Genomic DNA, 11,515 nt, shown 5'->3' on the forward strand with positions numbered 1-11,515 from the left:
ACTAACAATTAGCAATACCCATAAGCTAAGCCCATGATCATATAATCACACACCAAGAAGTGGGTTTTTACCTAGACATCATAAAAAGATAAAAATCGTTACCAAACTGAGTTTCACTACAAGAAAATAGGCTTTTAACTAGGGAAAATATTGTCGTTTAATGTCTAAATCCGATTGTTATAAGTCAATAGAGACCGGAAAATATCTATTCTTCACCGATCGTGAAAAGCTCTATTGTTAAAAGTTAACGATCGGATTCTAATCTGGTCGTTAAAGATTCTTTAGCGACAACATATATTTCGATTGTTATAGATCATTTTTTTGCAACAAGATTTTCCCTTCGCTAATTTGTCATCCGGTCGTTAAAAGAGATTATAGGCGAAATTTCCTTCGTTAATTGTATGTTATTTTAATAGTCACATTTTCTTTTACTAATGCTCATTCTACTATTTGTGAAACTTTTTGTTGAAGAATTGTAACAATAAAATTTCCTTATGCTAAAGTAAAATTTCAACAAATACAAAAACCAAAATAACACATCCAAAAATAAATTAAAGACATAATATTTATATAAAATTTCTTTGTTAATACAATTAACTAGGCCAATCCACATGGGATAACATCATTTTTATGACTGCCTAAAAGAGAGAAAATGATCTATAGATGTACATAAGATCCTTGTACAACTTGCTCAGCACTTTCCTCACGTACAGGTTCTTCAAATTTTATATTCTTTATCTGTAAAGGAAAAGATTACATTAGCTTAGTAGAATATGATTTTGATGCAATTAGTTAAAATGAATTGAATAGAGAAGAAAAGTTTATAAAATATACCACCCTGTGCCAACAACAGGACAACAACAAGCCACCAATAAACTTAGATCGGAGGGCCACTTTAAGCACTACCAAAGAACAAAAATGAAACCAAGTACTAACATATGATACAATTTGCTTCACTTCGCACAAGTCACTAAAAAGGTGAAAGATTTATTTGAGATATCAGCTTAATGGGACAATAATAAAGCAAATACAAAATCTATAGTTTCTCACATTCTTCACAATTGAGGGGTTCTAGGGGTTACATGAAGCATAGCTAATCCCAGGAGTTTATCCACAGTGATCATAGAATTGAAAGATAGAAAAATATTAAGCTATAAGTAACTACAAAAGAAAATTTAGTAATAACCTCATGATTAAGCAGCTTCCACAGGAGGTAAAAATCTATAATGATAACGGTCTGACAAACATATGCAACATATAAATTATCAATATCTTCCGCTGATGGAACACTGGTATACTGGATAAGGGTAGCTGGTGGGTCTGTTAGAAGGTGATACTACTGATTTAAAAAGAACCTAATGAAACACGAAGAGTCAGTCAACTTAAGCAACTTGAAAAAACAATTGAAAAAATTGATGATAGTTTGACGAGTACAGTTGGACAGCTACAAGAACCTAACTGTTGCTCAAACAACTTTTATTGAGTATGATTTTATTATGAGGGAAAGCCCTCTATTTATACAAGAAAACTCAACTCTTTGGTCAAATGGCCGACACTCCTTTTCATACTACTTTACACCTGGCCTATTTATATTCGGCCGACACAAGAAAACAAAACACATAATTGGCCTTTATTTTTTATATGGCCGACATACTATTCACTACTATTTACTTTACGACTTTAAAATAAAAACATAACAAATAGCCGCTATACATTGGCTAACAAAAAGTAAATCTTATAAAATCATAAACATTCACTTTGTTGAACAAATAGTGCTAACCCATAAGTACCTTATATTTCCAAAATATCAAATGCACTTGCACTCAAAATTGCTTCTACACATGGCATTTATAAGCATTCACTCTATCGCACCAACAAGGTTAAGAACCAAAATAATTTTAAAGTTACTGTTCTACGTGAAAAAGCCTAACCATTTCTTAAATATACAACAATAGACTACGTGATAGATTTATTGGTTTGAAGATCCCCAGTCACTTCATTGTCCACAGAACGAAAACATGATTGTAAAAAACTGCACGAGAAAATTGAGAATCCTAGAGAACCTAGGAAAAATTCACTAGATGGAACAATGCCTTATTGCTAGTATTATTCCAGTTAGTAAGAAACTATGCTAACACAGATCTGAAAAGTCGAAACAAACTAGAAGCTCAAAAGAGAAAATTCCATTAAAAATTATGTGCCCGTAAGCATCTTAAAAATTGTGACAGAAGAAAATTGAGTTAATAAGATTTAAAGGAACTTTAAAATGACGGGAGCTTACTTGCAAGTCCATAGTAGCAGACTTCAAATGCCCGTTCTCACTAATCAACTTCACAATTTCATGAGCTTTCGCCTGAGGAAAAAATAATAACATGTCATCTCAATAAATGATTATATTAATGAACAAGAGCTGAAATTTGGGTCTAACACACCAAGTGAACTCTCTTTTCAAGATTAAGAACACAAAGGGAGAAATTATTCCTAATCACTCAAAAACCTGAAATATATCTATTAACTTTACAATAATCTTCCTTCATAATAAGAAATTGCTTAATACAACTAACGTATGAAGCTACACCTTTTTATCTTCTGATCTTTAGGCAAATGTGGACATCTTGTGCCTTAACAACAATAACAACATACCCAGTGAAGTCCCACAACTGAGGTCTAGAGAGGGTAGAGCGCGTGTAGACCTTAACACTACCTCATAGAGTTTAGACAGACTGTTTCAGGAGTTCGAGTGCAGTAAATTCATCAATTAACAAAAAGGAAAAAACATCATATTGACAATAAGTAGAAAAATTCTTCCTACTATATTAAACCTGAACCTCCAGCTAGCTTCCTATTGAGTGATTGTTTTAGAACCTGGCCATTCCACTAAGGCATGACCATCACTAGGGACAACGAAAAGATGAGGGGTTTCAATTCATACACACAACCGGTTCATAAATAGCCAGTAAGCTATCACACATTACAATATCACTATATTAGGATAGTTTTGATCCATGTTTAGTAGAGGGATATCATGTCTATCTTTAACATTGTATGGTAAAGGTTTCAGTATTTCCATTGTATAACATGTCACAAACATATACTAAATCAACTTCATTAATTGAATCAGATACCCTCTTTAGACCTTCATATATGTTTTAGTCACAAAGAAAGCTTCTGATAGAATGTTTTTTAAGACTTCCACCTTCACTAGGAGTTACAGAATCTGACAAAGAAGGTCTCTGACTATTTTCTTCATCATTTGATTCATTCTATGGTTCACCCGGAGAAATTTCCTTTGTGAATTCTTTCTTATGTTCCCTGTTTTGAAATCCCTCAATGACTTCTTTTTTGAACTCACTGTCAACATCGGTATTTTCTTTTGAATTAACAAGCAGCAGGGATACATAAGTAATATTTTATATTACAAATCGGACCCATAATTAAAAACCAAATGTGTATTGAAAATTCAACTATTTTTGGGTCTAATTGACAAATTTACACAAATTATTTCATGATTTAATCATCCAACTAAAACTTACCCTCTAACTATCACCATAAATCATGAAAACACAACTGAGTTTTCCAATTGATTAATAAAGATACAAACTTTACACTGAAAAGAACATGCGAAGAATTGAAAAAAGTAACTGCCTGATATAAAAGCTACGAAGTGGAGTGACTGACCTTGTTATGGATTCAATCAGTGATGTATGTATTCAAAACTCATGAAGACATAAAATAGAATAGTTGTTATCACCACAGGGCTATTGGGGACTCAGGTACATTGTCTTTAGTGATAGGAGAAATTCACTTTTACTTGAGACATCACAGGCTGAGTAGAACCACCAGATCGAGCAGGACATCCTAATAATTCAAAATAGTATTGGCAATTAACTGTTTCTTTTGAAAAGTAAAAATAATAATGAGAAAACATATGGAAACAAAATACTAAAAAGGCTATAAAACCATAACCTCCACTTACCTGTCCAACATAATTGAGAAACATAACATTAGACCTTTCAGTTTTAAAATGAAAAATAAACCTAGATACAATAACACTCTGCAAAACATTTCACAAACTAGAAGACGCCTAGAATTTCTATTGACTCTCAAATCAGTAGTAGTAAAAATTTGTATACCTTATACACTAAGAGCCTGTTTGGCTCAGCTTAAAAGCTGGTCAAACTGACTTAAAAGCTGATTTTTGACTTATTTAGCTGTTTGGCAATACTCAAAATAACTTATTTTAAGTTAAAAAAAACTTATTTTAAGCCAAAAGTTAAAAGCTGGGGTAGGGGTGCTTTTTTTTTTGGCTTATAAGCTGTTTTAAGTTGACCACATTTTTATCTTTTTGCTCTTAATATTTTTATACAATCTCCAAATTACCCATATAACCCTAATATTTCTTTCTTCCATTTTTCCCTTTTCACGTTTGACATAACAACTTCAGTACTTTTATCCAAACGCATAACTGCTTATTTTAAAAATAAGTTTCAGCACTTTTAAAAGTACTTTTTTAAAGCTGCTTTTATTAAGCCCATCCAAACGGGCCCTAACTTGTAGAAGAAACTTACTCTGGCACTTGCAGTAAATTCTTTAAGTTGTTACAGCTTTCTTCTATCTAACTATGGAATGTAAATTATGCTTTAACCCTATTCCATTAAAATATATCTACTGGGGAAAAAAGAAAATTATGCCACACTCACCTAAACGAAATTGAAAACATGTACAATTACAAAATTTTTGCATATAATAGCAATGCCCTAATTGAAATGGGAAATTTTAGACATAAAAAGATCAAAAGACTTAGAGAAGGGAGCACCTTACTTATGGTATGGGCATTGGTAAAATTCATAAGGTAATTTGATCACATATAGTGCTTTTGATTAAACCCTTTGGCGAAATCGAGCCGTAAACTCCCGCATTTTCTCCTCTCTTCGTTTTCCTTTTAGATTTGCTTGGAGCAAAAAGCGCTTATGATTAAACCCTAGGAGAAATCAAGCCCTAAACTGCCTCATTTTCCTCCTCCTCGTCTTTATTTAATTTTGCTGGAGCAAAAGGCTAATTGCATTGGAGATTGGGGATCCAAAAATATATTCTGTATAGGAGGAGAAGAATGAGGGAGTTACACGATAGAGCTTAGAGAGTTATGATTAAAATTATATATATATATATATAAAAGTAGAATAATAATTGAGTATCATTAACATTAGCCCAAATAGAATATGTCTGGGACTTTTTTTTAATCTAGTTTTAACGACCGGATGACATGTCTTCTAGCAACGGATTATTATCCTTTCGTAATTCTTGTAGTGTTTCTATCAACTAGGTAAGATTAATTTCGTTTTTACAAAGGCCTAAATTAAAGAATCTCAAAGACCCACAATCTTGACGTAACTTGTGTCAAATATGTCTTTTGTTTTCATGGAGAGAAGTTTTTCAGCAAGATCACCAGAAATGAAGGCGATAGTTAAACCATTGTCATCAATCAGATCAATTCGTAAGGTACACCTACAATCATATTGTGTAAATATTTGAAATTTTCATTTGTGTATGTCATATTTTACCGCAATAAATTTATGTATATAGCATAAACGTAACACCGAAGAACTAATGTTGTCTTTCTTAGACATTTGTGCACTTTCCTGTTTCCAGTCCAAACACACTAGCATGCAAAACTACTAAGGTTGAGACAATATCATTTATGTTGCACATTATGGCAACTTTTCGTGTCAAAGTGAATGTAGTCGTAAGTCTTCTGCTGACTTGTTCACCACCCGTCAATTTAATGAATGTTTTGTATGGTACCAAATTTCTGTGATGAAGTAAGATCATAGGTTTTTTGTGACCTCATCTTACAGTCCATATGATGAAAAATACACATTTCTCAGCATTGAAGAGAGTATAATTAGAGATATTGAAAAAGGAGATTAAGAAAAGTAAATATACAAAGAACACTGAAACAAAGTTTGATTTAGGGCCCATTTGGCCATGCGATATGGTATCATGATACCTAATCATGATACAGTATCATGATATGGAATCATGAGAAGAAGGGTAATCAAGTTAGCCTCAAAGAAGTGATTATTTTATATGACTAATAATAGAGAGTGCTATGATGTTTGGGTTCTAGAAGTAATATTGAACAACATGCTATAACAAATGTCTTGGTTGCAACAGCGTAGCCTCCACTTACTAATGCACACAATTTGCAATATTAATGAGTTTTGAATGATAAGTTGGATACTTCCATCAATCAAAGATATCCCAACATCTGTTACACTGAAAATATTAGAGAACTAAAATGTAAACACCTTCAGGAATTTTGGTGCATGGGATTAGATTTTGCCTCTTATAAACGTCTTTGAATATCCTTAAACAGGAATGAGTTTGTTGGGAGATTAAAGATTGGTTGTGTCACTCCTTGCCAAGGAGTACGTGGTGTAACACAAATCAACTGTGATCAACTATTCATTTTTCTTTTTAGAGGGGCATACTTTAGTGCTTTTCTTATTTTTCTCTTCCTTTTATTCTCCTTTTTGAGTTATCTTTCCTTGCACAACTACAGTCTCTACATACTACTCTTTTTTTTTTTCTAAAATTGGTTACATGTTATATCATCAGCACTCGAAATATATGCCAGATATATTGTTAGACAATTGGCATTTTTTCCAGCTTATTATTATTATTACTGTTTTACTTATTTCAGTTTAGTGCTTCCTATTTCCTAGCTAGACTTAGTCAACTTTAGTTGGTCAACTTCTTGAAATTAGTGGCCCCATTTATTGCTGTTAGTGGCCCCTTTTATGGTAGTTAGTGGCACATATTCTTATATAGTTTTAATGTCTAATTATTTTCTTGTATAAATTCAGACTTGCGGTTGATTACTATATAGTTGGAATTTCATAAGTTCACTCCATTTTTATTATTCAAATCAGTTTCTTGAGTATTTTTTTCTAAAGTGGCATCAGAGCCTTTAGTTTATCTTACAGGACCAAAAAGATTTTACCTACAATACAAATGGCATCCAACAACCTACCTTTGAATCCACCATTCACTTTCACTGTGAAAATTACCAAATCTGGTCTGTGAAGATCCAATCTTTTTTTGGGAACCTATGAACTTTGGGAAACTGTGACGGAAGATAAATCACTTGCTGCTCTACAAGCAAATCCTACGTTGGCTCAGATAAAATCCAACAACGAAGAGAAGACAAAGAAATCTAAAGCCAAGTCACTTATGCAGAATGTTGTGGCAGATTCTGTATCATGGCTTGCAAAACTACAAAAGAGGCTTGGGATAGGTTGAAAGAAAAATATCAAGGCAGTGATAGAATACGTCAAATGCAAGTGTTGAACCAGAAAAGAGAGTTTGAGTCCTTGAATATGCAGGAGGATGAAACTATCAGTAAGTATGCTGATCGAATCTCCTTAATTGTTAATAACATTAGACTTCTTGGTGAAGAATTTACAGACAAACGAATTATGGAGAAGGTTCTTGTGACTCTTCCTAAGAGGTTTGAATCTAAGGTTTCCTGTTTTGAAGAATCCAAGGAACTGGGCAAACTTTCATTAGGTGAACTAATGAGTGCTCTTCAAGCATAAGAGCAAAGGAGGACTATGAGACGGGAAAATTTCAGTGAAGGAGCTTTCTATGTACAAAAGCAAAAAGGAAAGCAACAATTCCACCAAATGAATAAGGGCAAGAATGATGGAGGAAACAATAGTGGAGATGTGAAGCAGAAGTTACGTCCTTGCAAACATTGTAAAAGATATACACATCGGAAGAAGTATTGTTGGTGAAGAGTCGATACTATATGCGAAAACTGTAAGCATACGGGACACATATGGAAGGTCTGCAAATCAAGAGCAAAGGCCTCTAGTGCTTTGCAACCAAAAGTAGCAGAAGCTGCCGATGCACATGAGGAGAAACTCTTTACAATTTCATACTTTTCAATCAGTGAATCGTCTGATTCATGGATTCTTGACAGTGGTTGCACACATCACTTGTGCAATGATGTTGAACTATTCAAATTCCTCGATGATACTTACAAATCTAAAGTTAAAGTTGGAAATGGTGAGGCAATAGAAGTCAAAGGCAGAGGTACAATGTCTATCTCAACAATATCAAGTATCAAAACTATTCTTGATGTTTTGTACACACCTGACATGAGTCAAAATTTGTTGAGTGTTGGATAAATGCTTGAAAATTATTATTCTTTGCATTTAAAGAATCGTGAATGTGTTGTTTCTGACCCTTCTGGAATAGAGTTATTTTCTGTCAAGATGAGAAACAAAATGTTTTCAATTGAATGGGAGAAAATAACTAAGCAGGCTTACTCTATTACTTCACAAACATGTACAAACCTATGTCACAAAAGGTTTGGTCACTTTAATTTGAGAAGCATCACAGAGATGAAAGAAAGGATAAAGTAGAAAATATGCCTGAATTTCTTTCTTTATGCTCAAGTTTGTGAAACTTGCCAACAGGGAAAGCAAACAAAATTGTCATTTGAAGCAAAATCAAGTGCGGAGAGATAACTAGAAACATCAGCTCATTCATAGGGATGTTTGTGTCCCAATGAAAACATATTCATTGAGTGGTAACAAATACTTTCTCATCTTTATTGATGACTACACCAGAATGTGTTGGCTTTATTTCATAAGACTGAACAGTGAAGTCTTTGATGTTTTTAAAAAATTTAAAGCTTTAATAGAAAATCAATGTAATCTTAGTATTAAGGCTTAATAGGTCTGACAATGGAGGAGAATATACTTCCTCTAAATTTGGAGTTTTGTAATAGCACAGGTATTGAACGCCAATTACCATATACTCTGCAACAAAATGGCGTGTCTGAAAGGAAGAACGAGACAGTAATGGAGATGGCCAGATGTCTTTTGCTCGAATGAAAGATCCCAAATCAGTTTTGGGATGAGGCAGTCAATACCTCTATATATTTGCGGAACAGATTGCCTACTAAGACCTTGCAGGACATGACTCCATATGAAGCTTGGTGTGGGAACAAACCATCAATACACCATCTCTGAATCTTTAGGTGTATATGTTATTATCGAGTTCCAGAAACAAAGAGGAGTAAGCTAGACAACAAGGCTCATAAAGGCATATTTATGGTCTATAGTTCATCCAGAGATTACGGGAATACTTGCTTTAAATCAGACAAACTAATTCTCAGACGAGAAGTGAAGTTTGATTAATCAGCTGGCTTGGCTTGGAAAAATCAGAAGACCTCTTATTCTGATTTATTTTCAATAGAGCAGCCTCAACTTTCAGAAGATGAACTAATGGATGATGTACAAGTTAGGGGAACTCGATCCTCAAAAGATGTCTATCAGCGGTGTAACTTGGTTACCTCTGAACCAACAAGCTATGTTGAAGCACAAGACTCTCAGGCATGGAGGAGAGCTGTGCAAGAATGACTGAGAAGAACGGAAACTGGCAGCTTGTTGACAGACCTAGAAATTGCAAGGTGATTGGTGAAAAATGGATTTTCAAGACAAAACTCAATCCTGATGGAACAATTTGCAAACATAAGTCTAGATTGGTGGTGAAGGGATACGCACAACAATATGGTGTAGATTACCAGGAAACATTTGCTCCTGTAGCAAGGTATGACACAATCAAGCTTATTTTTTGCATTTGCATCTCATAGTTCCTGACAGATTCATCAACTTGATGTCAAATAAACTTTCTTGAATGGTTTGCTTGTTGAAGAGACTATGTAGATCAACCTGATGGTGTCTCAACTCTCGGAAAAGAGGATCAAGTTTATCTCTTAACGAAGGCCTTGTATGGCCTAAAACAAGCCCCAAGGGCATAGTATGAGAGGATGGACAATCATCTCATCCAACTTGGCTTTAGTAGAAGTCAAAGTGAAGCTACTTTGTATGTGAAAGTCACTGCTGCAGGTGAGTTCTTAATTGTCTCAATTTATGTGGATGACATGATTGTGAAACGGAGCAAAATTGAACTAATCCAAAGGTTTAAGGATGAAATGGAGAAAAGCTTTGAAATGACTGATCTTGGAGTCATGAAGTACTTTCTTTGCATGGAAGTGTTGCAGTCCACTGATGGAATTTTCATATGCCAGCAAAAATGCATTTAGGATATTCTAAACAGGTTCAAAATGCAAGATTGCAAACCTGTGAGTACTCCAATATCTACTGGTGTGAATCTTGGCAAGGATGAGGATTCCGAAAAAGTGGACGATAGTATGTATAGAAGCTTAATTGGTAGTCTTCTATATCTAACCGCAAGCAGGTCTACCATTCTATTTGTTGTTAGTTTGCTCTCTAGGTTCATGCATTCGCCTAGAAACACACACCTCAGAGCGGCTAAAAGAGTTTTAAGGTATATTAAAGGAACTAGCAAGTTTGGAATTTTTTCCCAACATCTGCGGAAGTAACTATGAACCTGATCGGGTACTCCGATAGTGATTGGGGTGGTGGAGTTGATAATTCCAGAAGCACCTCTAGATATCTTTTCTATTTGGGGACAAGTTGTTTTAGTTGCAGCTCTAGAAAACAAGAAACTACAACTCAATCAACAGCAGAAGCTGAGTACATAGCTGTTGCATCTACTGTGAATCAAGCTATCTGGCTAAGAAAGATGATGAAGGACTTAGGCCATGAACAAACATCAGCTACCAAGATCATGTATGACAACAATTCAGCAGTTTCAATCTAAAAAAATCAGTGTTTCATGGTCGAACTAAGCATATCAAGAACAACTTTCATTTTATTAGAAAAGTCCAACGATCTAATGAAGTGTTGCTTGTTCATTGATCATCTGAGAACCAGCTAGCTGACATTTTCACCAAGTCATTGCCAAAGGAAGGTTTGAATAATCTAAGGCAAAGAATTGGTGTTCGTCACAAAAATGTCAAGGAGGAGTGTTAGGCAATTGGCATTTTTCCAACTTATTATTATTTTTTACTGTTTTTACTTATTTCGGTTCAGTGCTTTCTATTTTCTAGATAGACTTATTCAACTTTAGTTGCTCAACTTCCTGAAATTAGTGGCCCATTTATGGCTGTTAGTGGACCCTTTTATGGTAGTTAGTGGCACATGTTCTTATTTAGTTTTAATGTCTATGTTTTTTCCTTGTATAAATTTAGACATTTTGCAGATTAATATATAGCTGGAATTTCATAAGATCACTCTTTTTTTATTTTTCAAATCAGTTCTTGAGTATTTTGTTCTAACATATATCATATTTACTGTTACAACCCCTAACAAAAACTGATAGTGAGGCCAAAAAGTCTAGTAATGATTCTGCACCATCTACTGACTCTTCTTAATACCATAATAAGAAGAGAAATGCTAGAACTCTTAATCTTCTGGATTGAACTGCTCTTGCCTTCAAACATCTAGCATTCCTCTCATTCCAAACTGTCCACCATATGCAAGCTTGAACAATCATTCACTACTCTTTGTGACTATATACTACTTTCTTGTTTGGCAAGTCTTTGTGTACTTCTTACTGGAGCTTATAGTCTGAAAAA

General features: G+C 34.2%; 1 long non-coding RNA gene across 2 annotated transcripts; it reads right to left on the reverse strand.

Annotated features, from left to right (window-relative positions):
• Nucleotides 1-532: 532 nt before the first annotated feature.
• Nucleotides 533-5,129, reverse strand: LOC107006964. Of its 2 annotated transcripts, none has more exons than XR_003575529.1 (4): nucleotides 4,822-5,129; nucleotides 3,679-3,858; nucleotides 2,282-2,353; nucleotides 533-738 (listed from the first exon to the last, which is right to left on the reverse strand). It is a non-coding gene; the product is annotated as an uncharacterized LOC107006964 (long non-coding RNA). The 2 variants fall into 2 exon arrangements; XR_003575528.1 differs by having other exon boundaries at nucleotides 4,817-5,129.
• Between the last annotated feature and the right edge of the window lie 6,386 nt (nucleotides 5,130-11,515).

This window comes from Solanum pennellii, chromosome 12 (genome assembly GCF_001406875.1).
Source record: "Solanum pennellii chromosome 12, SPENNV200".
NCBI lineage: Eukaryota > Viridiplantae > Streptophyta > Magnoliopsida > Solanales > Solanaceae > Solanum > Solanum pennellii.